Below are 27,811 nucleotides of genomic sequence, written 5' to 3'. Positions count from 1 at the left end.
TGTAAAAAGCATCCACATTTTTTCTAAAAATGTGTCCTTCCTCTCTTTCTTGCGCGGGGCCCGGCCCGCGGCCGTAACCCCACCCATCTTGGCTCCGCCCCGTGCATCGCCCAGCAGTCCTTTTCTCCGCTCGATCGGGGCCGGACGCACTACTTGCATCCTCGGAAGTTTTTCTTCCCTTTTTTCCTCTCTGTCTCTCGCTACAGTTCGTTTACTGGTCTGTCTATGTCGTTCAAGCTAGACTTTCCTGATTGTTCATCGTGTCACTGTCGCTTCGCGAGGGCGTATCCCCATCCTCTTTGTTTAGAGAATTTGGGTCTGGATCACCGTTGGGACTCCTGTTTTTACTGTGACTCCCTTTCGGTCCGAGCACTTCAACGTCGGTTGGAGCGGTGGGAGGAGGTGTTCCGACGAACTCCTCCTTCACATTTTCAGGCGTTCATCGACGAGAAGAAGAAACGCCCGGTAAGTTCTTTACTTTTCAGAGCACCCCGGCCAGGGGATACCTTTCCGGGTTCCACTTAGGCCTGGAGGGGCGTTGATCGCTCTGCACCGGGGTTCACCCTGAGGTGCCCTTCGGGCCTAATAATTTTCTCCGAGGGTCTCCGTAAGGGGCCTGTGAATACCAGAGTACGCTCCGAGGCCCCTCCTGTGGGGGCTGTTTGTAGACCCAGTTCTACTGAGTCGTGGGGTACCGGAGCTCGCTCTGAGGCCTCTCTGTCGGCTTCCCTCAAAGATAAGACCGGGGTTCGCCCCGAGGCCTTGGCTGGGCTTGTTGTTACCGAACAGATGTTCGAGGCCCACGCAGGTAAGGCTTTTACCGGGTCTGGGTCCGAGGTCCCTCGTTCAGAGGCTAAAGCTACCAACAGTTCTGAGAGGCCGGTCAAGGCTTTGTCAGTGAAAGCTGTTGTTCACCGTTCCCGCTCTTGCGGTGACACCAGACCTGTTGAGGGGGCAAAGAAGCAAAGTTCTTCTTTTACCGGCAGTGCCGAGGTCCTTCCTTCGAAGGCTCAGTTGGCGGTTGGTATGTCACAAAAACATTCCAGGCCTCATAGTACCGGCTCTGCCGAGGTTCCTTATGTTAAGGCTAAGATTAAGACCCCTGATCCATCGACGGGGACCCCTGCCTCACTACCTCACGTGCCGCAGTTCCCCTCAGATGAGGACAAAATTGTGCCTGTTCCCGCCATGACCGCCGCAGCCATTTTAGGTGCTACCCCTATAACTACGCCATCGGCTTCTGGTGTAGGGCTTGGTCCCTTGGGTGAAGCTAAGGTCCCTTATGCGTATCCTTACCGGCCGGTTTATGATTGGAACGCCCGGATGCCTCTTCCGCACAAAGTTTCGTTGCCCGCGGGGGCTGCACCTTTTGATTTATGTGGATACGTCGGTGGAGGGGCCGGTGTGGCACCCTTCCCCGCTAGGTCCTTGGATTTGTCCACCTCATGAGAGGCCTCCTCAGGTTCTGAAACATTCTCCGGAGGACGCCTTTTTCTGTAAATTTCAAGCGCTTATACGCACCGACCCCATGAGGGAATATTTGAAAGGGCTTTTCATGGAGATCTGTCAACCTACGCCTTCGGCTCCACCCGCTCCTCCGGTGGTTCTGCCGGGGCCTCCCTTGCCCGTGGTGCCTCCCCCGGCTCTTCCGCTTTTGCCTCCATTGTCCCCAGTAGACAAGACAGTGCCTGACACGGCTCAGCAGGATCCTGACCTGTCATATGACCCTCAAAGCGATCAGGACAACAAGGACCTTCCCCGCTCTATCAGAGCTTTTCATGACCGGGTACTGGACATGAGTTTCTTAGATGTTCCGGTGCCCGAGGCACCCGCTCCGCAGGAGGGCGTGCTTTCTGGGGCGTTCACCCTGTCTCCCTTGGAGTGTACCGGCCTGTTCCTGCAGAAGGATGTTCTGGCCGAGGTCCGAAGAGTCTGGGAAAAAGCCACACTCGGGACTTTTTGTCAGTAAGAAGATTGACGCGAGGTACAGGCTACATTCTTCGGAAGAGGTGGCCTGTCGTCTTGTTCGCCTCCCTCATCCACAGTGGTGGCTGCAACTACTTTGCAATCCAGACCTGCAGAATCCTCTTCCACGATGGCTATTCAGATCCTGGGTTAGGATGACAAGCTCCTTGACTCCCTAGAGAGGAAAATCTTTACCAACTCGGCCTTGCAGCTCAGGCAGGCCAATGCTGAGTTGATATTAGCGGGGGCTAATATGCGGATGTGGAAAGGTCTGTCGGAGTTTGAGGAGCACATCCCGGTCGAGAAGTTGGAAGACTTCAAGGGTGGCCTATCTGATGCAAGGGTCTTGGTCCAGGATATTCTGGAGGCTGCGGCTCATCACGTAGACACCTCAGCTCGGGGCCTTATGCTGGGGGTTGATACCTCACGGCAGGTGTGGCTGCATGCCACTAAATTTTCAAAAGAAGTGCAGGACAAGGTGTTGGACCTTCCGTTGACGGTAAGGAGCTCTTTCATTCTACAACAGATGTAGAGCTCACCAAGACAAAGGATAGCACTCAAACAGCTAAGTCATTGTCTGTCCTGGTTAAGGCTCCTTTCAAAGCCCAGAGACCGTTGTCACAAAGTTGACCCTCCTCTGGCTTTAGGGGCTTCCTCGACTGCAAATCTCGCAGAGTGGATACCCCTGCGGGGAATAACCGCTGTAGGCAACAACGGACGCGGTTTTTCTCCCGCTCTTCAGCCTCCTCCTCAGGTTCAGGTGGCACTGCCACCGATAAACCTACTAAATGAGGGTTTTCCGCGCTCACACGAGACCCCGGTGGAAGTACGCATTGCGTCTCATTGGGAGGCGTGGCAGGCCATCACAGAAGACAGATGGGTCTTGTCAGTTGCTCGAGCGGGCTTCCGCTTACCTTTACCCCTACCCCACCCCGCAACCCTCCTTTTCAGCCGTCTGGCTCGCCCTCCCTCAAAGCCGAGGTTCAGAAACTTCTGGACCTCATAGCTGTGGAACCCGTTCCCCTCGGAGAGCGAGGGGAGGGCTTCTACTCCCGGATGTTTACGGTGCCCAAACCCAACCAGGCTGGCCTGCGCACCATCCTAGACCTTTCCCAGTTCAATCTTTTCCTACCCCAAGAGAAATTCAAGATGATTATGCCCAGCCAGATTCGCTCCTCCTTGCAGCCGGGCGACTGGCTCAGCATTGTGGATCTTCAGGACGCGTACATGCATATGCTGATTTGGAACCCACACAGGAGATATCTCCGCTTCTCTTTGGGAGAGGAGCACTTCCAGTTTCGAGTGCTTCCTTTTGGCCTCAGCTCGGCGCCGCGTGTCTTTACGAAGATGATGTCGGTGATTGCGGTCTATCTTCGTCTCCAGGGTATCCATGGGTATCCGTATTTGGACGACTGGCTCTTACGCAGCCCTTGTCCGCTAGCAGCAGCGGGCAATCTCCAGTCTCTCCTTCAGCTCCTGTTCCATCTTGGGCTGTTGGTGAACTGGCGGAAATCTTCCATGACGGTCTCGCAGGACCTGATTTCCTGGGTTTTCTCTGGAACACGATCAACTGCAGAGTGTACCTGACCGGGGACAGAATGACGGATCTGTTTGCCACGTGTCAGATGTTTGCGCTGACGGAGAGCATGTCGGCCTGGTGGTTCCAGAGGCTTCTGGGCCTCATGTGTTTTGGCTCTTCCTCTTGGTCGTCTCAAGATGAGACGGACCCAGATGGCCCTTCGGAGTTCCTGGCGTCAGGCTGTGTTAGGGAGAATTCTCTGTAAGGCTAATTTCCCAAACCTAGGGAGTCCCGCAGCAGCTTTGCTGGATTTTTGGCATTTATTTTTTTCTCTGCTGCTAAGAATGACACTCTTTTACTCCCACTCTTAGACATGATTTGAGGTGTTCCTTTATCTTTCCATGTGTTTTATGGGCTATGGGGTCTTTTACTCCATAGGGTGTCATGTGTTTTTGATGTGGGTTGCACAGCACCCTCCGTGCCTTAACCCAGGGGTGTCATAGCGACCCCCCAACATAAACTCCATACCCTGGAACTGACTACTGTCTCCCAGGGCATGTAAAGTCACCATTGGCTTTACTAGTCCCAAATTATGAACAGAAACCAGTACAAACCATCATATTGTGGACATACTGGTCAGGGCAATTCGATTGCCCCGGGGTCTGTTGTTCGAGGGGGCACGTCTACGTCCCCCCTGATCGAGTTTTGGCTGGTGGCAGCGGATAGTACTTTTTATATTCGACCGCAAATATATCTCTATGGGATTTTCCCATTGTTGGAGGCTACCAACTTTAATTATTTAATTCTTATAGCCTCGAACACACCGCCGGTTTATTTAAACAATATTAATTCACCGGTTGGTATTTTTTGCCAGAACTCGATTCTTAAATGGTGTTTGTGTTCTCTTCTGTGACTCCAACCCAAATCGAGCCCTTTGTTCCACTTTTCGGCGGGCTTCTCCACAGAAGCCTCCAAAAGTGGTGCCACTCTGTCTGGGTACCACAGGGGGTATGGGAGGGGGTTTAGGCACCCTGGACTGAGTTACCTTGGTAACTCAAGTCGCACTCTTGTGTGATTGGCCCAAGTGGTGAGCCGGCCGGCTGACCACTTAGCATGTTTGATTGACAGCTAGGCTGAGTGAATGGCGGTGTGCAGCATAAAAGCAGGGCTTTGGGGACTGGAACTTCAGAAGTCGCCACAGGACCTAAGAATCGGAGGAGGGAGAAGCTGAGCCGACCTGCAACGACGACACCACCGGTGGAGTCCTGCTGAACCGTCTCACCACTTTTCCCGACGACAGAGGAGATCTCCAGTCCGGAGAGTCTTCTTCCTTTGACTGGTGGGGATAACCAGTTTTGCCTTCTTTTCACCTTCCTGGAGCATCTCGTGGCCGCCTTGCCCGTGCCAAGCACCCCGGCAACCGGAATACCACGGTTTACCACTACCGCGAAGAGAAGGGTAGTACCTTTTAACCGAAGAACTCGGCGGCTGGTTTCTTCCCTGGCAGTGCAATGACCTTCATCTTTCCCCCACGGCAAGACCTCTTCTCCAGCATTGGATCTTTCATGGATTCACATGCTTAGAATATTCCCCGTCGTCAGGCTGGGAATCCCCGGTACATTATATAGACCCTTTCCCGTAGGAAAACTTTTTCGACGCTTATGCGTCCTATCCACCTCGTTTTGTATCATGCGTGCCCGCGCCTTCAGGACGCCATGATATAAATACAGGACCCGCCCCCGCGCTCCCTCAGATTTCAACCGTCTTTCAAAGTAGTGGGATCCTCGTGGTTACTGCTAGTCGAAAAGGTTGTATTTTCGCTTCGGCGACGTTACATTCTGGATAAAATATGTCAGGAAAAGCTTTATTTCGCCCTTGTGCGACATGTGGACTCAAAAAAGTCTATGAAGGTGATGCTCACATGGATTGTATCTACTGTCTCCACCCGCACCACACGGCGGATACATGCGAGATATGCCAGGGTTTCTCCCAAAAAACCCTTAAAGACCGGAAAAGAAGGTTGGTCGACTGGCTTAATGACGGAGCGGGTGCCTATCCGGCATCAGAAGTTGGCTCCACGGCCTCCAGGAGCAGGTCAGATCCTCCCTCGAAGAAGGTGCGGCCTGTCGAAAAATGCCCTGCGGACAAGCATACGGGGAAGCATGCTGGGTCTTCCTCATCACACAAAAAGTCCTCCTCCTCCTCATCCTCTAAGACGGAGAGGCAAGCGACATCAAAACCCTCCTCAGGGGACCGTCCTAGGTCTTCCATGCGTCAAGACTCTTCAGCCGGGAAGTCGGCAATGAAATCAGCTACGAAGTCTACAGGCTCGGTGCCGGCTACTTGCTCGTCGACCCCGGTGTCGTTGACGATGCCTATTACTATTCAGGCATTAGCGGTGGGGATTCCTTCGTCGACGGTGACTCAATCTATGGCCTGGCAGCCAGAGGTTTGTGACCCGGTCCCCCCTGAGGTCCTACTGCAGCCAGACACGGCCTTGTCGGTGACATCGGCGGAAGGAGAATGTGACAGGGTTATGCAGCCGTCGGACTTGGGCTTACGGCTTTCCAATACGTCGACGACGAGTGCGAGTGGGGGTGTGGTCCCTCTATCCTCGACGTTGCTGACCCCCCAGACGGTTTTGTCTCTGGATGTGCTTAATACACTTCAGAAGCTCCTGCAGCGTCTGGATACGCAGATCCCTCAGCCTGGCACTTCATTGTTGCTATTTTCTGCACCTTCCGTCGACGAGCAAGCTCAAGCAGCCCGCTCGACGACCAAAAGCCCGTCGGCCTCCCAGGTGGTGAAGGATCGTCCTCGAGCGCAGGAGGAGGGTGAGCTATCGGAGTCCGATTCTATACGAGGTGACTCAGGGTCGGACATTTCCCTGTCACCGTCGAGAGACCCAACATGGAATTCGGATGTAGAGGTAGAGTCTACGAGGAACCAGGCACAACCATCTCCTCCGGATGATTTGGGAGCCTTCCATGCAATGATGGGAAAAGCGTGTTCCGAGTTCGGCTTAATTCCTGAGGAGCAAAAGAAAGACTGTTTTCTTTTTGATCACATGGGTCAAAGGAGGAAATCGGTATTTGCCATCCCAATCCTGGACCATGTGTGGCAAGAAGGCCTCAAGACGATGCGTCATCCGTTCTCGGAGCCGGCTATTAAGGGGCGTATTGAGAAAAAGTTTAAAGCTCCGGAGTCCACTCCAAAATGTCTAACATCACAGCCTCTGTCAGACTCTGTGGTATCGGCGGCAGCGGCTAGGAAGGCCAGAGTACAGCAAAAATGTTCAACCCCACCAGAAAGCGAGGCCAGGAGGCAGGACGCCTTTGGAAAAAAGGTGCTCTCAGTCGGCGCCACAACGGTAAGAGCAGCCAACTCCTTGGCGATTGTATCACGATACGATAGGGAAATGTGGCATAAACTAGCCCCTATCCTAGAACATCTGCCGGAAGAACATCGAAAAGCAGCCATGTTGCTAGTACGAGATGGTGAGGAGGCCTCGAACCATGCAATTAATATTGCGGTGGACCTAGCAAAGTCTGGGTTCAAACAAATCAATCATGGCGTAGTACTGTGTCGACAAGCGTGGCTCAAATGTACTACTTTCAGACCTGAAGTCCAATTCAAAGTCCTGGACATGCCATGTGAAGGAGAACATCTGTTTGGAGACAAGGTAGATGAAGCCTTGAAGGGGATGAAAGAAGACACGGATACCGCTAGGTCTCTCGGCGCCCTCCAGACAGGTAGAAGTTTTCGCTCTTTTCGCCCCTTCAGGGGTGCTTCTGGAAACTCCCGCTTTGGAGCCTCTAGGGACCGTGGATTTAACAGGCCCTCATACTCCTCACAAGGTTACAGATGTGCATCCCAGTCGGCACGTAGAGGCAGAGATTTTCAAGCCTCCAGACGACGCGGCTCGGGTCCCTCGTCGACGAAGGACAAGCAAACCAGCAACCAATGACGGCCTTCGGAACGTCCTGGGGGGTCGAGTCTCTCATCATATCGACCAATGGAAATGCATCACCACAGATCGATGGGTTCTGGACACGATTCGCATGGGTCATGCGCTACAATTCAAAAACAAGCCTCCAAGTCTTCCGCCAGTGTTTTCGGCCCAGCCCCACCTTCGAGTTCTACGACAAGAGGTGGCGCTTATGCTGCAAAAAGGAGCGGTAGAACGGGTTCCCGTGGCACAGGAAGGACAAGGGGTTTATTCCCGGTTCTTCGTTGTCAAGAAGCCAAATGGAAAATGGAGGCCCATTCTCGACCTGAGGGTACTCAACAAATGGCTAAAGAGCTCAAAATTCAAAATGCTAAAGCTCCAGGAGGTTATCAGGTCAGTGCAACCCATGGATTACCTGTCGTCGCTAGACCTTCAAGACGCGTATTTTCATATCCCAATACGTCCACGACACAGGAGATATTTAAGGTTCGTCGTCGGGCGAAAGCATTTTCAGTTCAAGGTCCTCCCGTTCGGTCTCAAGTCCTCCCCCAGGACGTTCACCAAGTGTTCTGCCCCTATAGCGCCCCATTTAAGGAAGGACGGCCACCATGTCTATCCCTATCTAGACGACTGGCTGGTCAGAGGTTCGTCCATGGAACAAACACGAAATAGTCTGGGGGCCACAATGTCCCTCTTACAGGAACTGGGCTTCGCGATAAACTTCAGCAAGTCCTCCGTAGAGCCTTCGAGGACCTTGGTCTTTCTAGGAGCGGAGTTTCATACGCACACAAGCCTTGTAAGACCGTCCAGCGAAAGAATACAGAAGCTACAAAGCAAGGCGTCGGAATGGAGATGCGGTACCAGGGTGTCGGTGCGCAAATACATGTCCCTGCTAGGGACCATGTCATCCTGCATTCCGTTGATAAACAACTGCCGTCTGTTTATGAGGCCTTGCCAGGAATTTCTAGCGGACCGTTGGGCGCAGAGCCAAGGTCGCTGGTCTGACAGACTGGTCATCGACGAACAACTGGTACAAGCACTCCAATGGTGGAGAGCTTCTGCTCATCTAACGAAAGGAATGCCTCTGGTGGAACCGGAGTTCCAGAAGACGGTGGTGATGGATGCATCGCTGAGCGGATGGGTAGCTCATCTGGATACGTTACAGGTACAAGGCCGGTGGTCGTTACAAGAGTCCTCCCTGCATATCAACCTGCTAGAACTGAGAGCAGTGCGGTGGGCTCTAAAATCTTTTCTTCCTCAATTGAGAGACTCTGTGGTGCGTGTCATGACGGACAACACAACTACAATGTTTTACATAAGGAAACAAGGAGGAACACGTTCCAGGTCCCTGTCGACGGAGGCACAGAAAATCTGGCATTGGGCCCTGCAACACAACATGCTAATCTTGGCGTTCCACCTGCCAGGTGTGAGAAATGTGGAGGCCGATGCCCTCAGCAGGGAAATGAACGAAGTTCACGAATGGGTGCTAAACGACCAGCAACTACAACACGTATTCAAGAAGTGGGGACATCCTTCCATCGATCTGTTCGCGACGAAGGACAACAGGAAATGCCCGCAGTATGCAAGCAGATGGCCTCAGCAGGGCTCACTGGGGGATGCGTTCTCCTTCCCATGGACGAACAAATTCCTGTACGCATTCCCTCCTTTTCCTCTTATCCGGAGGACGTTGCAATGGTTCCTCAAGTACCCATGTACCCATGTCGGGTGATTCTCGTGGCCCCGTATTGGGCCAGACAGGTGTGGTTTTCAGACCTGCTGCACCCAGCGGCGGCAGAGCCAATGAGGTTCAAGAAGATTCCCAACCTTCTGTCTCGACAGGAGGGTATCGTTTGGCATCACGACCCGGACAGCCTCAAGTTGACGGCCTGGCTCCTGACTTCGCCGAATTTGGTCAGCTAACGATTCCGGAGGAGTGTCGTCGTATTCTGCAAGCGGCAAGAGCACCTTCCACAAACTCCTCATACTCGTACAAGGAGGAGTTTCTGTCAGTGGTGTGTGGATCAACCAGGTTTGGTTCCGCAGTCGATTACGCCGGAACAGCTCCTTCCATACTTGCTGTTCTTAGCTCAAAAGGGCTTATCGTTGTCGTCGATAAAAGTACACCTGGCCGCCATCTCCAGGTTTACCCGTCAACGACATTCCGCACCATTATTCAGCGACCGCCTGATTAAGCACTTCCTTAAAGGTTTGTTTCGGAGTTTCCCTCCCGAGAAGAAATTTCCTCCGGCGTGGAGCCTCAATCTGGTGTTAGCGTCTCTTATGAAACCTCCTTTTGAACCAATGTCATCATCGTCTCTAAAGTTTTTGTCGTGGAAATTGGCCTTCCTGGTGGCCATCACTTCAGCTCGACGTATTTCGGAAATCCAAGCTCTAATGGTAGACCCACCATACTTAAGAATTTTCAAGAACAAGGTGGTCCTTGCCACAAACCCACAGTTCATACCGAAAGCTCCTTCAGTGTTCCATAAACATTCCTCTATTGTTTTACCTACGTTTTTTCCAGAGCCATGCTCGGGAGCGGAGCGCACGTTACACACATTAGACGTGAAAAGGGCTCTCAAGTTTTATCTTCATCGCATGCAACCTTTCAGGAAAACGAGGCAATTGTTCGTGGCCTATGGTTTGGGTGCTAAAGGTAAAGCCATTTCAAAGCAAGGACTGTCAAGATGGGTATCGTCTACCATTTCGTACTGCCATTCCAAGGCTGGGAAGCCTCTTCTGCGACGCCCAAGAGCTCATTCAACTAGAGCGGCGGCATCGTCGACGGCGCTGTGGTCTGGAGTCCCTCTAGGGGACATCTGCATGGCAGCTACCTGGGCGGCTACACACACTTTTACCCGCCATTACTGCCTGTCACAACAACATGGCGAAGATACTCTGATGGGACAGGCAGTGCTTCGACACCTATTCCAATAAGGTAAGCCCCGGTTGAGGGGTTAGATCTTGTTGCAATTAAGATTGAATATTGTTCGTTTCCTATGTTAACAATTGCTGATGTGTACACGACCATAGGGAACGGGCATTGTGAGGAAAGTATGTGGGTTTGCATGCACGCCTCCTCTTTTCGGGATGGTACTGCTATGTAATCTATTCTAAGCATGTTAATCCATGAAAGATCCAATGCTGGAGAAGGGAATAGTTTCTTACCTGTAACTCCATTTCTCCAGCATTGGTATCTTTCATGGATTCACAAGCGCCCGCCTGCCTCCCCTGGGCATGCAAACTGGTTCCCCCACTACTTTGGGGGCAGAAATCTGAGGGAGCGCGGGGGCGGGTCCTGTATTTATATCATGGCGTCCTGACGGCACAGGCACGCATGATACAAAACGAGGTGGATAGGACGCATAAGCGTCGAAAAAGTTTTCCTACGGGAAAGGGTCTATATAATGTACCGGGGATTCCCAGCCTGACGACGGGGAATATTCTAAGCATGTGAATCCATGAAAGATACCAATGCTGGAGAAATGGAGTTACAGGTAAGAAACTATTCCCTTCTTCCTCTTGACGAAACGCCGACTTGCATCTGCTGCCAGGAACAACTGCCCCTGCTGGAGCTTCCTTCACACTTAAGGTACTGTGTCCCGCCTGGCTTCCCTTGCGACAGATCGTTCGGGTTGACAGTAAAGCCTCGACTTTCTAACCTGGGCTAGCCTGGGACAACCTAGCTAACTTTGCCTGACTTTAATTTCATCCTTTTTGTGCGAACGATCTACAAGACTCTTTGGGCATAACCCCACTGTGTGAACCTGGACCCCTCCTACTTGCTCTCTCCAAGAGTGGGCCTTGCAATTGACTTCCTGGCTCCCCAGTAGAACTCTGCCTCTCCTGCCTTACTGTGGTTCTTTTTAAAAGTATTGAAACTTGTGTGCTTCCTTAACTCTGCCTTTTTCCCTCCCTTTTTTTATAACTTATTAGAGTGTCATCTTATGTTAAGCGCTCACCTCTGTCTGAAAATAAGTGGTGTGTCTCACTAAGACTTGTCTAATAAGTGAATAGGGTTGTATATCTATGATAGTAACTGTGTGCTGAATTTACTCACCTCGTTTTTGCTAGTGTAAATCCCCAGTGTGTCTTTAAATAAATAATAATATACTTTTACACCAAAGCTCTGGTCAGTGTTTGCTTGTGCTACCATGTCTCTGTACCTATTGTGTATACTCTGCATACTGCCTAACTCTTCTTGAGGGAAGTCTGACTGCTCAGCCACAGCTACCATGTGAATCTGTGTGGTACAGACTGCTACCAAGTGGGTTTACTGCCAAACACCTGTAGTCTTAAATCTTTTGCAGTGGTCCCTAAGGGAACTGCACAGGTTTCTGCCTAACAGGCTGTGCACCCGGATTCCAAGCGGATAATGATTCTGGATTCCATGAGAGTGGACCTGGACTGGTGGTCATCTCTCAGCAACCTGTCGGTGGGTGCGGGGTTTCAGGACCCAGCCCCCACAGTGACGATCACAACGGACTCCTCCCTTCTGGGGTGGGATGCGACGTTGGATCTTCTTCAGGTCTCGGACCTCTGGTCGCCTCAGGACAAGCTCCTGCACATAAATCATTTGGAGCTTCTGGCGCTCAAGGCCCTCAGACCGCTCATTGCCAACAAGGTGGTCCGCATACGCACGGACAATGTGGTGTCAATGTATTACATGAACAAGCAAGGGGGAGCGAAGTCTCCCCCCTTCGTGGACCTGTCTATCCAGATATGGGAGTGGGCCGTGCTTCATGGTGTCTGGCTGCTTGCAGTACACATCCCGGGCCAGCTGAATGTCACAGCGGATGCCCTCAGCCGGTGGACAGTGGTCAGCTACGAGTGGGAGTTGAAGGCGGAGGTCCTCTCATGGATTTTCTCGCGTTGGGGCAAACGGGAGGTGGACCTCTTCGCTACGGCGGTAAACAAGAAGCTTCCTCAGTATGCCTCCAGAGGGGGGCTGGGAGCCTCCTCTCTGGGGGATGCTCTCGAGATTGCATGGCACAACATGAGAGCTTACGCCTTCCCGCCTCTGCCTTTAGCTCACCGGGCAATTTGGAAGTTGAAGAATTCGGTGAACTGTTCCATTCTACTCATAGCCCCGTGGTGGCCGGCCAGGTTTTGGTTCTCAGAGCTTCAACACCTGTCGGTGTATCCGCCGATCAGGTTACCAGTAACTCCCGATCTTCTTCACCGAGGGGAACAGCAGCTGTGGCACCCCTTCCCTCAATCGCTCAGCTTGGCGGCATAATGCCCGAGTTCAAGTCTTTAGAGCATCTGAATTTGTCTGCGGATAACATCCGTATTATCCAGGCAGCCAGGAAACCCTCGACCAGATCTCCGTACAAGAGTAAATGGCTCACATTGGTGTTTGGAGAAGAAGTTGGATCCAAGGGTGGCCACGGTTGACACGGTGCTGTCCTTCGTGTCCTCCCTAGCAGAGTCAGGGGTTCATGTTGTGTCATGCAGGACTTATCTCTCAGCGGTTTCCGCTTATCTTTCTACAGACCAATGTTCTTATTCCCTGACTAACCCAGTGGTGAAGAGGCATTTTGCTGGCTTGACACGCCTCTACCCTCTGGTTCGTAATCCGCACCCGCCGTGGGAACTAAATGTGGTCCTGACGGCGCTGTACCATAAACACTTTGAACCAATGTCTACTGTGGACCTCAAGTACTTGTCCTGGAAAATGTCCTTTTTGGTCGCTGTTACGTCAGCAAGGAGAGTGAGTGAGCTCCAGGCATTGTCGGGGAGCATCCTTTCTTGGTCTTTCACAAGGACAAGGTAGTCCTTCGGACAAACCCGGCCTTTCTGTCGAAGGTTGTGACCGAATTCCATCTGAATCCGTCGATTTCCCTACCGGTCTTTTTTCCGAACCCTGCCTCTGAGGCTGAGAGGGTTCTACACTGTCTTGATGTCTGAAGAGCTCTTAAGTTCTACCTGGACAGGACTTCCGAGCTTCGGAGTTCTTCTCAACTTTTTGTGACCTTCGGTAACCCTCAAGGCAAGCAGGCGTCCAAGGCAACTATTTCTCGGATCGCCGCCTGCATCACAGAGTCTTTCACCGTCCAAGGGCTGAAACCTCCTAAGGGTATTCATGCACACCTGGTGCGGGGCAAGGCATCTGCAGTTGCTTTTCAGAAATATGTCCCCTGGGAGTCCATCGCTAGGGTAGCTACTTGGGCCTCCCCATCTGCTTTCTGTAAGCCTTATTGTCTTTACATGAGTTCAAGGGCTGACGCTCAGTTTGGTCAGGCTGTGCTGAAGAACCTGTTTCAGTGAGGGGTATTTCCATCCACCCGTAGTTCCTGTAAGGAGTGCTTGGGAATCTCCCATTAGTATGGAGGAAAGGGGACGGGACGTAGGAGTATTAGCAGGTTACTCACCGTAGTGACCACCTTACTCCTAGTCCATAGTCCCCTTCCCTCCATACGCCTGCCCGCCGTCCCCTCTAATAAGGTTCCTCTGTTATTGCTAATGGGTCCTTGACCTGGCGATAGAAAAGGACTGATGGGTGATGCGCGGGGCGGAGCCAAGAGGGGCGGGTTTACGGCCGCGGGCCGGGCCCCGCGCAAGAAAGAGAGGAAGGACACATTTTTGGAAAAAATGTAGCTGCTTTTTACAAGGTGCTCCGGTCCCATCCCACAGGACGGAGAGATGTCCCATAAGTATGGAGGAAAGGGGACTATGGACTAGGAGTAAGGTGGTCACTACGGTGAGTAACCTGGTAAGAATGTAGGATCTTAATTTAAAGAAGATTTAAGGTACAGGGGAGAAAGTCTCAGCCTTGGCATTTAGGATGGTGGAGAAATTAACAAAAGTGTTCTTCATTAATAGGGAACCCGCATCCCCTGCACACTATCTATAGCCTGCGCTTTGAGATATTTTACCAAACAACCTGAACTCCTAATTTTAGGAGTTGCAGGTGTGGATGTGGGAAATTAGATTGTGTTGACCAGCATTTGTATGATTTTAGCCAGAAACAGTTTGTCACAACAAATATTCAATTGACAATGTAAAGTAAAAAGTAAGTAATTTTAAAAGGAAAAAACATTAAAGAATTGGATTTAATAAGATAACTGTGTTTTGTGCATCATTTACAACATAAGTTACAATTAAATTGTACAACCAAAAGCGGGCATGATTCTTTTTAAATGCTAAATCGTATTTTGTCAGCGAAACAACACATTTGTACCCAATATGTCGAAAAAATGTTGTGAAATGAACATTTTGTGAAATAAAACTACTATATTACTGACGTGCCTGAATTCCCTTCATTCATTTTCACATCCTAATGTACCTTCGGGTGGTTCCTAACCCACATCCATCTAAGCGATTTTATATCTGTTTGTTGTATGGTAAGTACAAGAATAAATATCTAGTTGTGTTTCATTAGTAAGAGCAAAGATCTGATGATTCATTTATGAAACCCTTATTTGGGGAGCGAAGAACGAGATGCTGACCTGTTTATATATCCTAGGGAGGAACCAGTGTGTTTCTTCAGACAAGTGTTGTGTTACCCTAGGTTTCTTGTACTTGGGGTGCAATTCTGTTGATCCAACCTATGTGGAAGTATCTATAGACTGTAGGGATAGATGCAAAGAAATTCAAAAAGGTAGAAAGAAGACCCAGTGGCTCTATCAGGCTACAAAAGTGTAAGAAAACTGAATTGGTCTTGCCATCTCAAAAAATAGCTTTAGTCGAGTGCCGGCGTGGAGCCGTGTTGATTACCCTGGTAGCCTTGATGGAAGTCTGGATACCGAAAAATGGAAATATGCTCTGCATAGGCAAAAGATATTTGAAGGGAGATTCATACTAGTTAATTTAGCAATTGTCCCTAAAGTTAGTGTGTCTTACCTACGGGAATAGTCCCGCTAGCATACAAAGGAATTGTCTGGTTTGGATTGCTACTTAGGATGCCTTCAGAAGAAGTGTTCTGGTAAGGCTGCATAGGTCTAAAAAGACGAACAGTGGATATTTATGCTCTACGTTTATACATTCGATATATCAATAGTAAGCAATCCTCTACAGGTGGGTGTAGTTGACTTACCAAAATTGTGGTCTCATGTGCATGGACCGTAAAAGGTGAAAGATGGTCATGTAAGTAGCCTCGGTACGGCGTGGTGAATGGGAGGTAGTCCGTTATGCTGAATTTTTCTAAGGCCATGCAAAGCAAATGAACAGGGGTAATGAGTAGCCATTTCTAAAACCAGTAGGCATGTCTGTGAAGAAGATACTAAGCCCATCCGGCTGAAAAATGTACTTCTATCTCCACATCTGGTAGCTGAAAACTGCAGCTGAATCTGTACTCTGGGCTCACCCGATGACCTGTCGCCATTTTGTGTTCATTACGGACTATTACAACTATATATGTCTGCTGACGTCACTATGCGCATGTGCTTGTGACGTCAGTGTTTGATACCTGCTAGATGTCGGTATCACAAAAACATCGGTTAAAGTCAAAAAAGTGAAATTTAGGAACTAAAAGGAACTAATATGAGAATTCATAGGGGACGTTTCAACCTAAGAACGTTTATTTTGGCTGTGTATTTTGAGTTCCTAATATACGTGACGTCATATCGCGCATGTGCGAGTGACGTCAGGTTTAGAGAATTGTTCAAGCCTGTTGATACATAAGGCTTACAGGCCGATTCATGGAAATAATGTGCGCTGAAAAATCCCGCGCAAGCGTGCAATATCGTGCGATTCGCTGTGAAATAGCGATAATCGCAGTGCATGTGCGAATATCGCAGGGAAAGCAGCGCACAACTATTCATGGAAATCTGTGCGCGAGAAAAATGTGGGATGTGCGATGAAAAAGTGAGCGGCGCACACCGGCGCACAGGCCATCTAACGGCGTGCGCTAAGGCCACAGCGATAGCGCACATAGCGCGGCGCACACAACCAAAGTAGGCGGAACACGGGGCGTGACAAGCGGAATGGGGAACAACTCGAGTAAATGTGGGTGTCACGGGGGAAGTACAGGAGGCAAGTGCGCGGAACGCCCACACGCTCGTCTACAACACGTATTCATGGAATCGAATAGGGCGAACCAGCGCACGGCCAAAGACGCGCACAGGGCCATACATGTCCGCCACACAAAAGCAGGCGGTAGCGTCCCTGCGCATGAAAAATATGTGCGCCGAAATGTGCGCTAACAAAAAAAGCGAATAAACAGCCATGAAGATTGACCCACACTGTGGCCCTCCAGGACAAATGACGTGCAAAGGGGTACGCAACAAACACAGACACCCTCTGTGTCAAAAATAGCATGTGCGTGTATTCCAGGGGTGCGCGGGAAGTTTCACACGCGATCGGGCCTGTGGGAGCGTGGTACATGGATTCCAGGGGCCTGCGGGTGGCCTCACACGCGATCGGGCCTGGGGGAGCGGGGTACGTGGATTCCAGGGGCCTGCGGGTGGTTTCACACGCGATCCGGCCTGGGGGAGCGGGGTACGTGGATTACAGGGGCCTGCGGGTGGTTTCACACGCGATCGTGCCTGGGGGAGCGGGGTACGTGGATTACAGGGGCCTGCGGGTGGTTACACACGCGATCGGGGCTGGGGGAGCGGGGTACGTGGATTTCAGGGACCTGCGGGTGGTTTCACACGCGACCGGGCCTGGGGGAGCGGGGTACGTGTGTTCCAGGGGTGCGCGGGAAATTGCACACGCTCGCCTACAACACGTATACATGGAATCTAACGGGGCTAAGGCATGCGCCAAAAAAGACGTGCCAATCCGGAAACAGGCGTACGTCGAGCCGCGCAGCATAAAGTGCGCGCAAACAACAAACCAGCTCAGACACCAGGATGAACATACCGTTCCTAGCAGCAGGGGCCGTGGGATACCGCAGGAGGAGGAGGAGGAGGAGGATAGTCAGGGCCAGAATTTTCACACCCAGAACAAGCCTTTTCGGGATGCCTGATGACCACGTGTATGGGAGGTACAGGTTTCCACCTCGCATAATACTGGACCTGGTCACTGAGTGGGAGGATGACCTCACATCACCCACCCTGTGCTCCCAAGCACTCAGCCCCCTGGAGAAGGTCCTCAATGTACTACACTTCTTGGCCACTGGATCATTCCAGCGGACAAGTGCCATAGTGAGGGGGGTGTCACAGGCCACGCAGTCACGCTGCCTACACCAGGTCTTGCCCATCATCAGTGCACGCCCATCAGTCCGCAGGCACATATACCTGCCCCGAACACCTGCAGAAAGGGAGGTAGCCGCACAGGTTTTCTACAGGGTGGCACAATTCGCCAAAGTGCTAGGTGCCATAGATTGCACCCATGTGGCTCTACGTCCCCCCAGGGCATCTGAGCAGATCTATAGAAACCGCAAGCACTGGCATTCCATCAACATCCAGGTAGTATGTGATGCCAAGGTAATCACCTCAGTATATGCCAACTACCCAGGGTCCACCCACGACAGTTTCATCTACAGAATGTCAACCCTAAACCGGGACATAGAAGCTGGACGGCATGGCGATACATGGCTGCTTGGTGAGTCCAAATGCCACTGCACATGCATGCATGTCACATACTGAGTAATGTCACAACCCCACTAATGATACCCATCTCCACCTTCCCAGGGGACAGTGCCTACCCTCTCAGCACCCACATGATGACGCCAATTCGGAACCCCACCACGCCACCCCAGGTAAGATACAACACAGCCCACATTGCAACCCGGGGCATAGTGGAGCGCACATTCGGAGTGCTCAAGTCACACTTTCGCTCCCTTGACCGTTCTGGAGCCCAGCTGTTACACGCTCCCCCAGTAGTGTGCAGGATCATAGTGGCAGCATGTGTCCTGCACAACGTTGCAACTCGCCGGGGCCTGGCCGTGGAGATGGTGGTGCCCCCACATCCCCAACCACATGCACGCCCACTGCACATGGGAGGGGAAAGGGCACGGGGTGAGGCAGCCCGTACACAGCTGGTGGCTAATTACTTCACATAAAACACACCCCTGTGGAGTGCACACAGCCCTGGCACATACCAGCTAACAAGCAATGATGAGGAGTCAAGTGACAGTCAACTGTCACAACCATACCAGCCTGAGATTGTTCACCTGGAAGTGTTCCATTGTGTGCATCCCTACCTACACAAACACCACCAATGCCGTGTCAGCAAAGGACACACTACTATGCAGCAAAAATCATCAGCCCCTTGCAAGATACAACATGACAACAGTGCCATATCACCCAACACCTCCCCAGCACCACCACCCAACACCCCATGGCATAACATGCAATGTGAGAGCAAACAAAGTAAACCCCAAAACATGATACAAGTGTCACAAAGTACAGTGTCCCTAATGGAAACTGCCCACACACAATATGCACCCATGAATGTAGGACTAACAACACACATTACCAAATACATACCACAATACTATGCAGCTACCCAACCCCAAACACAGCATCAACATGACACTACCAAGTCAAAGGATACGTAGACTCCCCACCTGATGATGCCAGCACATCGCCCACTTACAACAGTACAGTCTTGGTGCCACGCACATCTTGAAGTGCACTGCTTACAACACGAACTCCATCCCCAAAGTAGACGGCCTTGTGAAGACATGAGGAATGACCCTGCAAAATCGGAGGGAGACATGGATGCACAAGCACACATCAATACACCATGCAGTGTACAATACAACAACAATATGCAATAGGAATGTATACACAGTATTGACTACAGACTGCCCACAAATGTCGTGGGAGTCCAACGTCACCGTGTAAGTCACTGTCACTTGGGCACACCCTTTGCAAGCCCATGGAAACGGGAAGCAGGAGGGGTGTGTGACTCTCGAACCCAAGCATCTAACCCAAACTCAGGACAAGCCTGCATGTGCCCAGCTGGAATACAGTGGATGCCCACGGGAGCCACACAAGGCAACACACTGCCAAAAAAAAATCAAAAATCAAAAATGGCCATGTGGGGGCCAGGGAGGGTGGGGGAGGCCACCCAGGAAGTCCGAGGACAGGATGCACACCAACAGCCGACCTGTGTGGATGTTGGGAAAATAAAACACCTCCATGGGCTCATGGCCTACACAGCTACGCTTATGTGGGAGAATCTGAATCGCTGTGCTCGCTCTCATCACCCTGTGCTGCTGCCGCCGCCACAGGTGGTGGTGGTGCTATGGGAGGCAGCCCATGCAAAGCCCTAGTCTGGTCCTCCATGGCAGCAAGCATGCAGGTGTAGAAGGGCTCATTCTGGAAGATTATGGTGCGGAGGTCCCCATGTACCACCTGACGTGTTGCCCGGACCTCCTCCCGAGTTGCCTGCATCTCTGCTGAGAGGGTACGTGTGACCCGCTCCAGCAGCTGTTCTGTCCTCCTGTTCGTGGAAGCCTCAAGATCAGCAAGAGTCTCCCTGAGGTGATGGACTTCCACCCTCAGGGCTTCCCTGTGGCCCTGGGACTCTATAGATATAGGTTGGCGTAGAGTCTCCAGTGCCTGTCCCTGTCGGACGCCAACATGCCCTCCCTGACTTATTGGCAAATGGAGTCTGTTGCCTGCTGTATATGCTCCATCTGCCTTTCCAGGGGGACAATGGAAGTGGCCGCCCTCTCCATTGCTTGTGCCATCATCTCAGATGATGCTGCCTGTTGGTTTGCCATCCCGTATATGGATTGCTCCCATGCGGTATTGCCTGGTGGCGGACGGCCACCGCGATGGTGGGCACCACACCTGCCGAGGGCAAAGCAAACTGCGCCTTGCTGTGTCGGCACTGCCTGAGGCTGCAGGACTGCATTCCCCCTCTGATCTGCTGACCCAGGAACAGGATCAGATGTTGCGGAGTGTGGCCCTGCATCTGTAACCACCACAGGCGGTACTACCAACACTGACATCCCCATGGCGGGCTCCACCCCTGGTGCAGGTGGGTTCGACAGAACAGAATCCCTTCCAGAAAGTCTTACCTGCGACGGCACATAGGTCTCATCCGAATCGACACCTGAATAGAGCTCTGAGGAGGTGCAGCCAGGGACACCCTGGGACAGAATGGTCTGCAGCAAGAGAGCGTTCTCCCCCACCACCACACCACGTCCCCTACTGGTGCCCGGTCGTGCCTGAGATCCCTCCTGGGTCTGCACCATCTCCTCACCCTCAACAGCATCAAGTGCGTCATCCCCTGCAAAAACATGTAAGACAAAAAATGGAAACAGGCATTAGCACCATGGCACACAATTATGCCAGACAAGCTACAGAACCAGTACTTGATTGACACTTGTCCCACATGACAACAACCCTCCCATGCATGCACTGTCACTGAGTTTGGAGGGGAGGCAAATGGCAGAGACTGATGACACCAAGATGGGAGAGCAACACATCAGCTGCATGCTGGCTAGCAGTGCCATCACACAGATGTCATGTACCATAGGCATGTCAAATATGTGACAATAGGGCAGAGAAATGCGTAGTAAAAGAGGTGGAATTGAAACAATCAGCCTGAATGAACACAGGAAAATACGGAACTATGTAGGTGCAAGATGCCACTCCCAAGGGCAACTGGCGCAATGTTGTGCAAAATGTCTACTGTGGGCAGAGGGGATACTGTAATTCACAAATCCAGGGACGCTGAATGATTTGGCGAGGCACATGGGTGACCCAATCCACTCAGGCACACACACCCACACCTGCCACTCAACCAAACCCCCCACACACACACACTACATACACATGGATCACACACACATGCATGTGCACTCACCGGACTGTGCCTCGTAATCTGGCAGTTCTCCCACGCCTTGGATCTGTTCCTCTGTGACGTAGGTCCCAACAACATACTCATGTGGAGTGAGTTCTATGCCCTCTACTGGGGACCCACCTCCAGTCACCAGAGTTGCGGCATGACCTGAGGCCAGCTTTTGCTTTGCCCTGCGCTTTAGCTCATTCCAGCGCTTGTAGCATTCATTGGCTGTGCGCCTCACATTTCCAAGGGCACTTATGATCTCTGCAATGGTCTGCCAGTGTGCCTGACGGTGAGCAGGTGTGGTCTTGCACCCTGCAGTTATCAGCATCTCGCAGTCATGTGCGGACACATACTCCACAAGTGCATCACGTTCGGCATCAGTGAAGCTAGGCTTCCTTGTTGTGCCGGACTGTGTAGGCGTGTCTGGGGCATCAGCCTGTACTGGACAAGCACTCTTCCTCTTCATTTTTGAAGGTGGTGGGGATCCTGAGTGGCCTATGCCGCTCTGGCCACTAGGGGCAGGAGCACCGGTGGACTGGGCAGTTGGAGTGGGGGAATGCACACCGACCATGGGACTTGGTGCAGGCATTGGCTGGTGTGTGATGGAGTCAGGGGCAACGTTATCAAGATGTACTGGGACCAACACTGTCCTGGCTGGGAGAGTCAGAGCTGGGGTGGATTGGACTGCAGTTGCCCCTGCAGCCTCCCCACCCTGCCTACTCGGGGCAGCAGATGACATAGCTGCCATTGATCCACGTGGCCTGGTGACAGCGACTTGCACCGCCACACGTGGCCTAGACTTGGCGACCTGGAAGTCAGCCTGGGAGTCACCCTGTGCCAGGTCAGGTGCCACAATGGGCCGGTCCAACAAGGGCTGAGCAGGGATGGTGTCAGCCACGTTTCCCTCAACCATGGGGGGGGGGGGCATGGGTCTCCCTGACTGGTCCTCCACACATGGGGGGATAGGGGTACCCTGCAAATCCAAGCCACGTCCCCTACCGCGCCCACCACGCCCACCTCTTGAGGCTTGGCCACCTTTGCCACCCTTACCGCTTGGTCGCCTCCCAGCCATGGCACTGGTGTTGTTGTGCGTATGGGAGTTGCAGTAATATATTGTCCTGGGCAATTGGGGGTGAAAGGGGTAGGGTACTAGATGGAATTCGTACCCTAGTGCTCTAGCAAGGCTGAATGTGACCCCTGGGGAAAGATGACGGGTCACGCAACGCACAGGCACCCCAAAAACAGAAAATAACGTGCACGCTACCCCTCGTAGACCACGTGCGTGGAAAAATGTACCCGCACTACACTGTGGCACCCAGAAACACAATAATGAACGTGTGCATGTCACACGCAGCCTACAATGACCTCTGAAGGGGTACGCGACACACTGGGCAAGCACAGATGGTAAATACGTGCGTGAGTCACCGTCTGCCAGTGAAAAGTGCGTGAAAAATACACGCGTGTGCGCATTGGCAACACCCCCGCCAAAAGAAGAATTGTACGCTGTCTGAGTAGACAGGACAAAAGTAGAAGTGAACGCTGAATGAGGAAACGGGCCCAACAGAAAAACAGAAAAAAGCGGTCAGAGGTAACGGGGAGTACGAACTGGAAACGCTGTGAAGAAAATCGCGTGTGAACCGACAAGAAGTACAGAATCCACCCACTCGCTCTCCAGGAAAAGCACGTACAAGTAAATGACGTCCCACACGCACCTTTTGTACCGGCCCACACGTCCAACGTCACTTCGGCGCATACGCGCTAAGGCCCTATCCTCCAATTACACGAGCTGACACTCGGACGTGCAGTTCTCGGATGTGTTACATGCACCCGGGTACAGGGAAACGCCCGTGCACGTCACAGACGCGCTTACGCTGTGAGGGCCTTTGGTCCAATGAAATCACGTACGCGTGTTGACGCGCTTACGCGCTGAGGGCCTTTCCTCGATTCGCACACAGATGTGCAACATTTTCACGTGCCAAATCACTCCGTATTGTGGGATGTTTTTACCCATGCATACAAGCCCTACCAAAAAACTGTGCAGTACTGGCATGGAAAACATCATGATGGCCAGAACTCCCCAGAGAGTGCACAGGGAAAACATGAAGAATAGACTGCCACCCATTTTTGCCTATGTTGTGAGCACAGGAGGGCACTGCCTAAAACCACCATTGGGCTACACACACAGTAGCCTGAAACAATTGGGAATGGCAATGCTGATTGCCAAAAAAGGCAACTCAGAACTGTGGGGAATTCATTTTCTTAATCCCAAAAATGGTTGCATTACCAGTACTCACCACTATCAGAAAGCCGGCATTTTAAAACCACCAGACTTGTGTGTAAAACTGAACAAATGAAACAAAACCAGATCAAGGAAAGACTTGCTAAGAGGTGGATACAATGTAAAACTATATTCTGAAATGACTTGAAGGAAGTAATTATTTAATGCATAGGTAGAAATTGTCAGTTTGATTTGAATGTAGAAAACTGGGACAAAAAGTGACATTTAGCTGAAACCTGGCTTAATGAAACTGAATTCTGCCTGACAACTACCCCCGACAGGAGAAACCTGTTCAGCCACTCTTCCCAGGCCTAGCTGCATCCTGCTGCCCCTTGCCAAAAGGAGTTGTCACCTCTCTGATTAGATTAGGGGTGGAGCACCTGGGAACTGGAAAGAACAGAACAATGCAACTTCCTTGACTCAGGCAAGTGTTATATTGGGGGCGTCGTAAAATAGCTTCCTCTTGGGAGAAACTGGGGGGCAGCTGTGCCTCTGTGAACAAGCTGGCTTGGGGGGAAGTGGATAAACCAGTTATTCCACCATGTGATGTGGGAAGCCACACCCCTTTTTGACCAGAGCATAATTTTAAAAAGATAGAAAACTCATAGTGCGGACTTGTCAGAATTATATAAGTAATATCATTATTTTTGTGATTTTTCTGTGAACATTTTAAGAGGCGTTAAGACCCTGTGGTGTATTCTGGGGGGTTGCTAGCGGAAAATAGGGTCTCACTCCAAATGTATGCATGTTAAAAATCTGACACTTTATCATCTGTAACCCATATCCCTGGTGCACATTTGTGTAAAATCTGGAAAGGTTTAGAGGTCGTTATCTGGATGAAAAGGGGAGAATTCTGTCATCAGTGGACACGACATCGTACAAAGACAGGGATCGGATGGTTTGGTGCTACAGAAAATATGTTAACTAGACATATAATATTAGAGAAATGGTGCATAGATAAATATGTATTTGGGTCAAGAATAGATTTGTGTGCAATCTGACAAGGGGAGGTTCCTCTGACCATAAAACCTACAGCATCACTCTGACTCACATTTCCTTCCCCCAATCAAGGGAGAGAGGAGGGATTGGCCAATGATAAGTGAGAGGGGCAGGTTTAGCTAGGCCCAGGCACACACCCATTTTCAAAACACATAAAAAGAGACTGCTGGGACAGGTAGAGACATTCAATTCCATTTGCTGCGGAGCATGCTGACCGACGACTTCACATCCAGAGATCCAGACTTCAAATCCATCAATCTCCAGAACCTGTAGCAGAAATTAACTCCAGAATTTGTAGCAGAGAGACCTGAATCCACCAGCTGAATCCTCTTCAGCAGGCCTCAAAACTAACCAAACTATTCAACAGCCGGGTGAGCTGTTTGAAGTTTTGCCGAGAATTTTTGCAAGAACCTGTAGCGGTACCCAGAAAGCAGTGTTACATCCAGAATCCAGAGAGGCTAGACCAGCAGATCAGAACTGACCCAGATCGCTGTGAGCAGAACCGGTGCCTGATTGACCCGCCGAGCAGACAGAACCTCAGCCGGACCTGTTGACCAGATCCGTGACGAGGCCTAGTTCAAATTTATATTGTGAGTACCTAGCAGAACTGTGCAGAACCAATCTCTTAGTTAAAATAATCTAATCCAAACTATTTTAACCCAAGTAGAACTGCCTCCTAGAAATTGTGTCATCTGTCATTTTTAAAGCTGCACAACTGTCACCTGTCTATTCTGCAGCTGCAAGCTGTCACCTGTCATTTTGAGTTTACTTTAAATCCGAAAAACTACCTTTATTTAATCGTCCGTATCTCTGGAACCGTTTGTGCTAGGAACGAAACTTAACTTTCATCTGAAAGCTTAGAATCTAAGCTTTCCAACAAGCCTAGAACCGACTTCTTATACTTTTCCCGTAATCACGAGACACGCACTTAATCACGAGACACGCACTTGCGAAATTTACAGCGATTTTGGCTCAATTTCTCCACTTGTCAAAATAGCAGCTCCATTCTTTCCTTTGTTAAAATCCGTTTGCAACTTGCTAATAACTCATAGAGCATTGCTAAAGTGAGCCTGAACTAATACCAACACGCATCTCCCACTCACGCTGAATCTCTAGAGGGAATTAAAATCAGTTGGCACATTTTCCCATCCATTGCCATCACATTTAAAAAGCATTTTGGGCCTGTGTTTCAAACTCCTACCTGTTTCCTCTAAGCTTGCTGGGGGGGAACTGAATTTCGTATTGCATTTGATTGCATTCCTGAGAACTGTGTGCTCCTCTTTCCATCTCCTTCCATTTCTTACATTGCATAGAGGAGGGGGTGAATTGCCAGAGAAAAAGTGATTATCTTATCTTTTGCTAAAATCATATCAAGTATTTCTGTACTGCATTTTTTTCCTCATTGCTTTTCCCTTGAAATCATAAAAGTATTTTTGCTACTTTATCCATCCTATACTAACTCCTCATTGATTGTAAAGAAGTGTGCTAGTGCCAGATTACCCATTGTTGATCAACATCATATGTCTAAGTGTACTATCAGATATTAATTTATTATAAAGTGTGATATATATATATATTGTTTAAATTCTCAAATAAACCTTTTAATTTGCAAAACAAACCTACTTCTTGGCTCAGTGTGGTCAGGGGGATTCTAAGAGGGGGGTGTTATACAAGGGTGGTCATCCAGAGTACTGAACTAGACATAAAAATACATCAATAAGGATTTTCCTCAGCATCCCAGACTAGGCATTGACTTAGCTGTAGTGTTGATTGAATATCGCTTACAGTATCAAGCTGGCCACGCGTAAGCACACGGAAGACCACGCTCCTGCCCAAAAGGCCGAATTACTGCACCCCTTGGCCCCAAGCAGCCTCCCACGAGCCATCTGCTGCTGCTGCCTGCCTGCCTGCCTGCTGCTACCGTGCCCCACACTGCTGGGGGGCAGGGGTGCTGGGGGACATGAGTGGGGGCCTGCTGTCAGGTGCCCCACACCTCTGCGGGGCAGGGGTGCTGGGGGACATGAGTGGGGGCCTGCTGGCAGGTGCCCCACACTGCTGGGGGTCGGGGGTGCTGGGGAAAATGAGTGGAACATGAATGGGGGCCTGCTGGCAGGTGCCCCATACTGTTGGGGGCGGGGCTGCTGGGGGACATGAGAGGGGGCCTGCTGGCAGGTGCCCCACACTTCTGGGGGGCGGGGGTGCTGGGGGACATGAATGGAACATGAGTGGGGGCCTGCTGGCAGGTGCCCCACACTGCTGGTGGGCGGGGGTGCTGGGGGACATGAGTCGAACATGAGTGGGGGCCTGCTGGCAGGTGCCCCACACTGTTGGGGGGGCGGCGGTGCTGGGGGACATGAGTGGGGGCCTGCTGGCAGGTGCCCCACACTGCTGGGGGGCGGGGGTGCTGGGGGACATGAATGGAACATGAGTGGGGGCCTGCTGGCAGGTGCCCCACACTGCTGGTGGGCGGGGGTGCTGGGGGACATGAGTGGAACATGAGTGGGGGCCTGCTGGCAGGTGCCCCACACTGTTGGGGGGCGGCGGTGCTGGGGGACATGAGTGGGGGCCTGCTGGCAGGTGCCCCACACTGCTGGGGGACATGGATTGGTGATCATATTGCAACGTGACATGTGGCCTGGCTGGGGGGCATGGCCATGGTGGATGGGCTGCCTGTGGAACATGACCGGGCTGCAGGGTAGTCCACTGTGGTGTGGGCTGCCTGCAGGGGCCATGGAGGGGGTGGGGGGGACACCTGGGAGGACCCACACTGTCAATTCGCGTGTGGAACTTCCCGCGCACCCCTGAAATACACATACCCAGCCCAATCGCGTGTGAAACTTCTCGCGCACCCCTGAAATACACATACCCAGCCCATTCGTGTGTGAAACTTCCCGCGCACCCCTGAAATACACGTACACAGCCCATTCGCGTGTGGAACATCCCGCGCACCCCGGTAATACACGTACCCCACTCGCACAGGCCCTTTTGCATGTGACACTTCCCGTGCACCCCTGAAATACACGTACCCAGCCCATTCGCGTGTGGTACTTCCCGCGCACCCCTGAAATACGCGTACCCAGCCCAATCGCGTGTGAAACTTCCCGCGCGCCCCTGAAATACACGTACCCCACTCGCACAGGCCCTTTCGCGTGTGTAAGTTACCGCGAAACCCGTAATACACGTTCCCCGCTTGGTGTTTGCTGTTTGGCAGTCCGGTAAACTGGTCCAGGGTTGCCGCAACTTCCCGCGCACCCCTGAAATACACGTACACAGCCCATTCGCGTGTGGAACTTCCCGCGCACCCCCGTAATACATGTACCCCACTCGCAAAGGCCCTTTCGCGTGTGAAACTTCCCACGCACCCCTGAAATACACGTACCCAGCCCATTTGCGTGTGGAACTTCCC

The 27,811-nt window shown here is 51.5% G+C and overlaps 1 protein-coding gene across 2 annotated transcripts in view; it reads left to right on the top strand.

The window, feature by feature from the left end:
* NSUN7 (NOP2/Sun RNA methyltransferase family member 7) overlaps positions 1 to 27,811 on the top strand; it is a 1,712,923-nt gene that overhangs the window by 355,516 nt on the left and 1,329,596 nt on the right. The window lies entirely within an intron of this gene.

This window comes from Ambystoma mexicanum, chromosome 6q, assembly GCF_040938575.1.
Source record: "Ambystoma mexicanum isolate Mex_15411 chromosome 6q, UKY_AmexF1_1, whole genome shotgun sequence".
Classification (NCBI taxonomy): Eukaryota; Metazoa; Chordata; class Amphibia; order Caudata; family Ambystomatidae; genus Ambystoma; species Ambystoma mexicanum.
The sequence above is the reverse complement of the archived record's forward strand: the minus strand, read 5'-3'. Positions and strand labels throughout refer to the sequence as shown.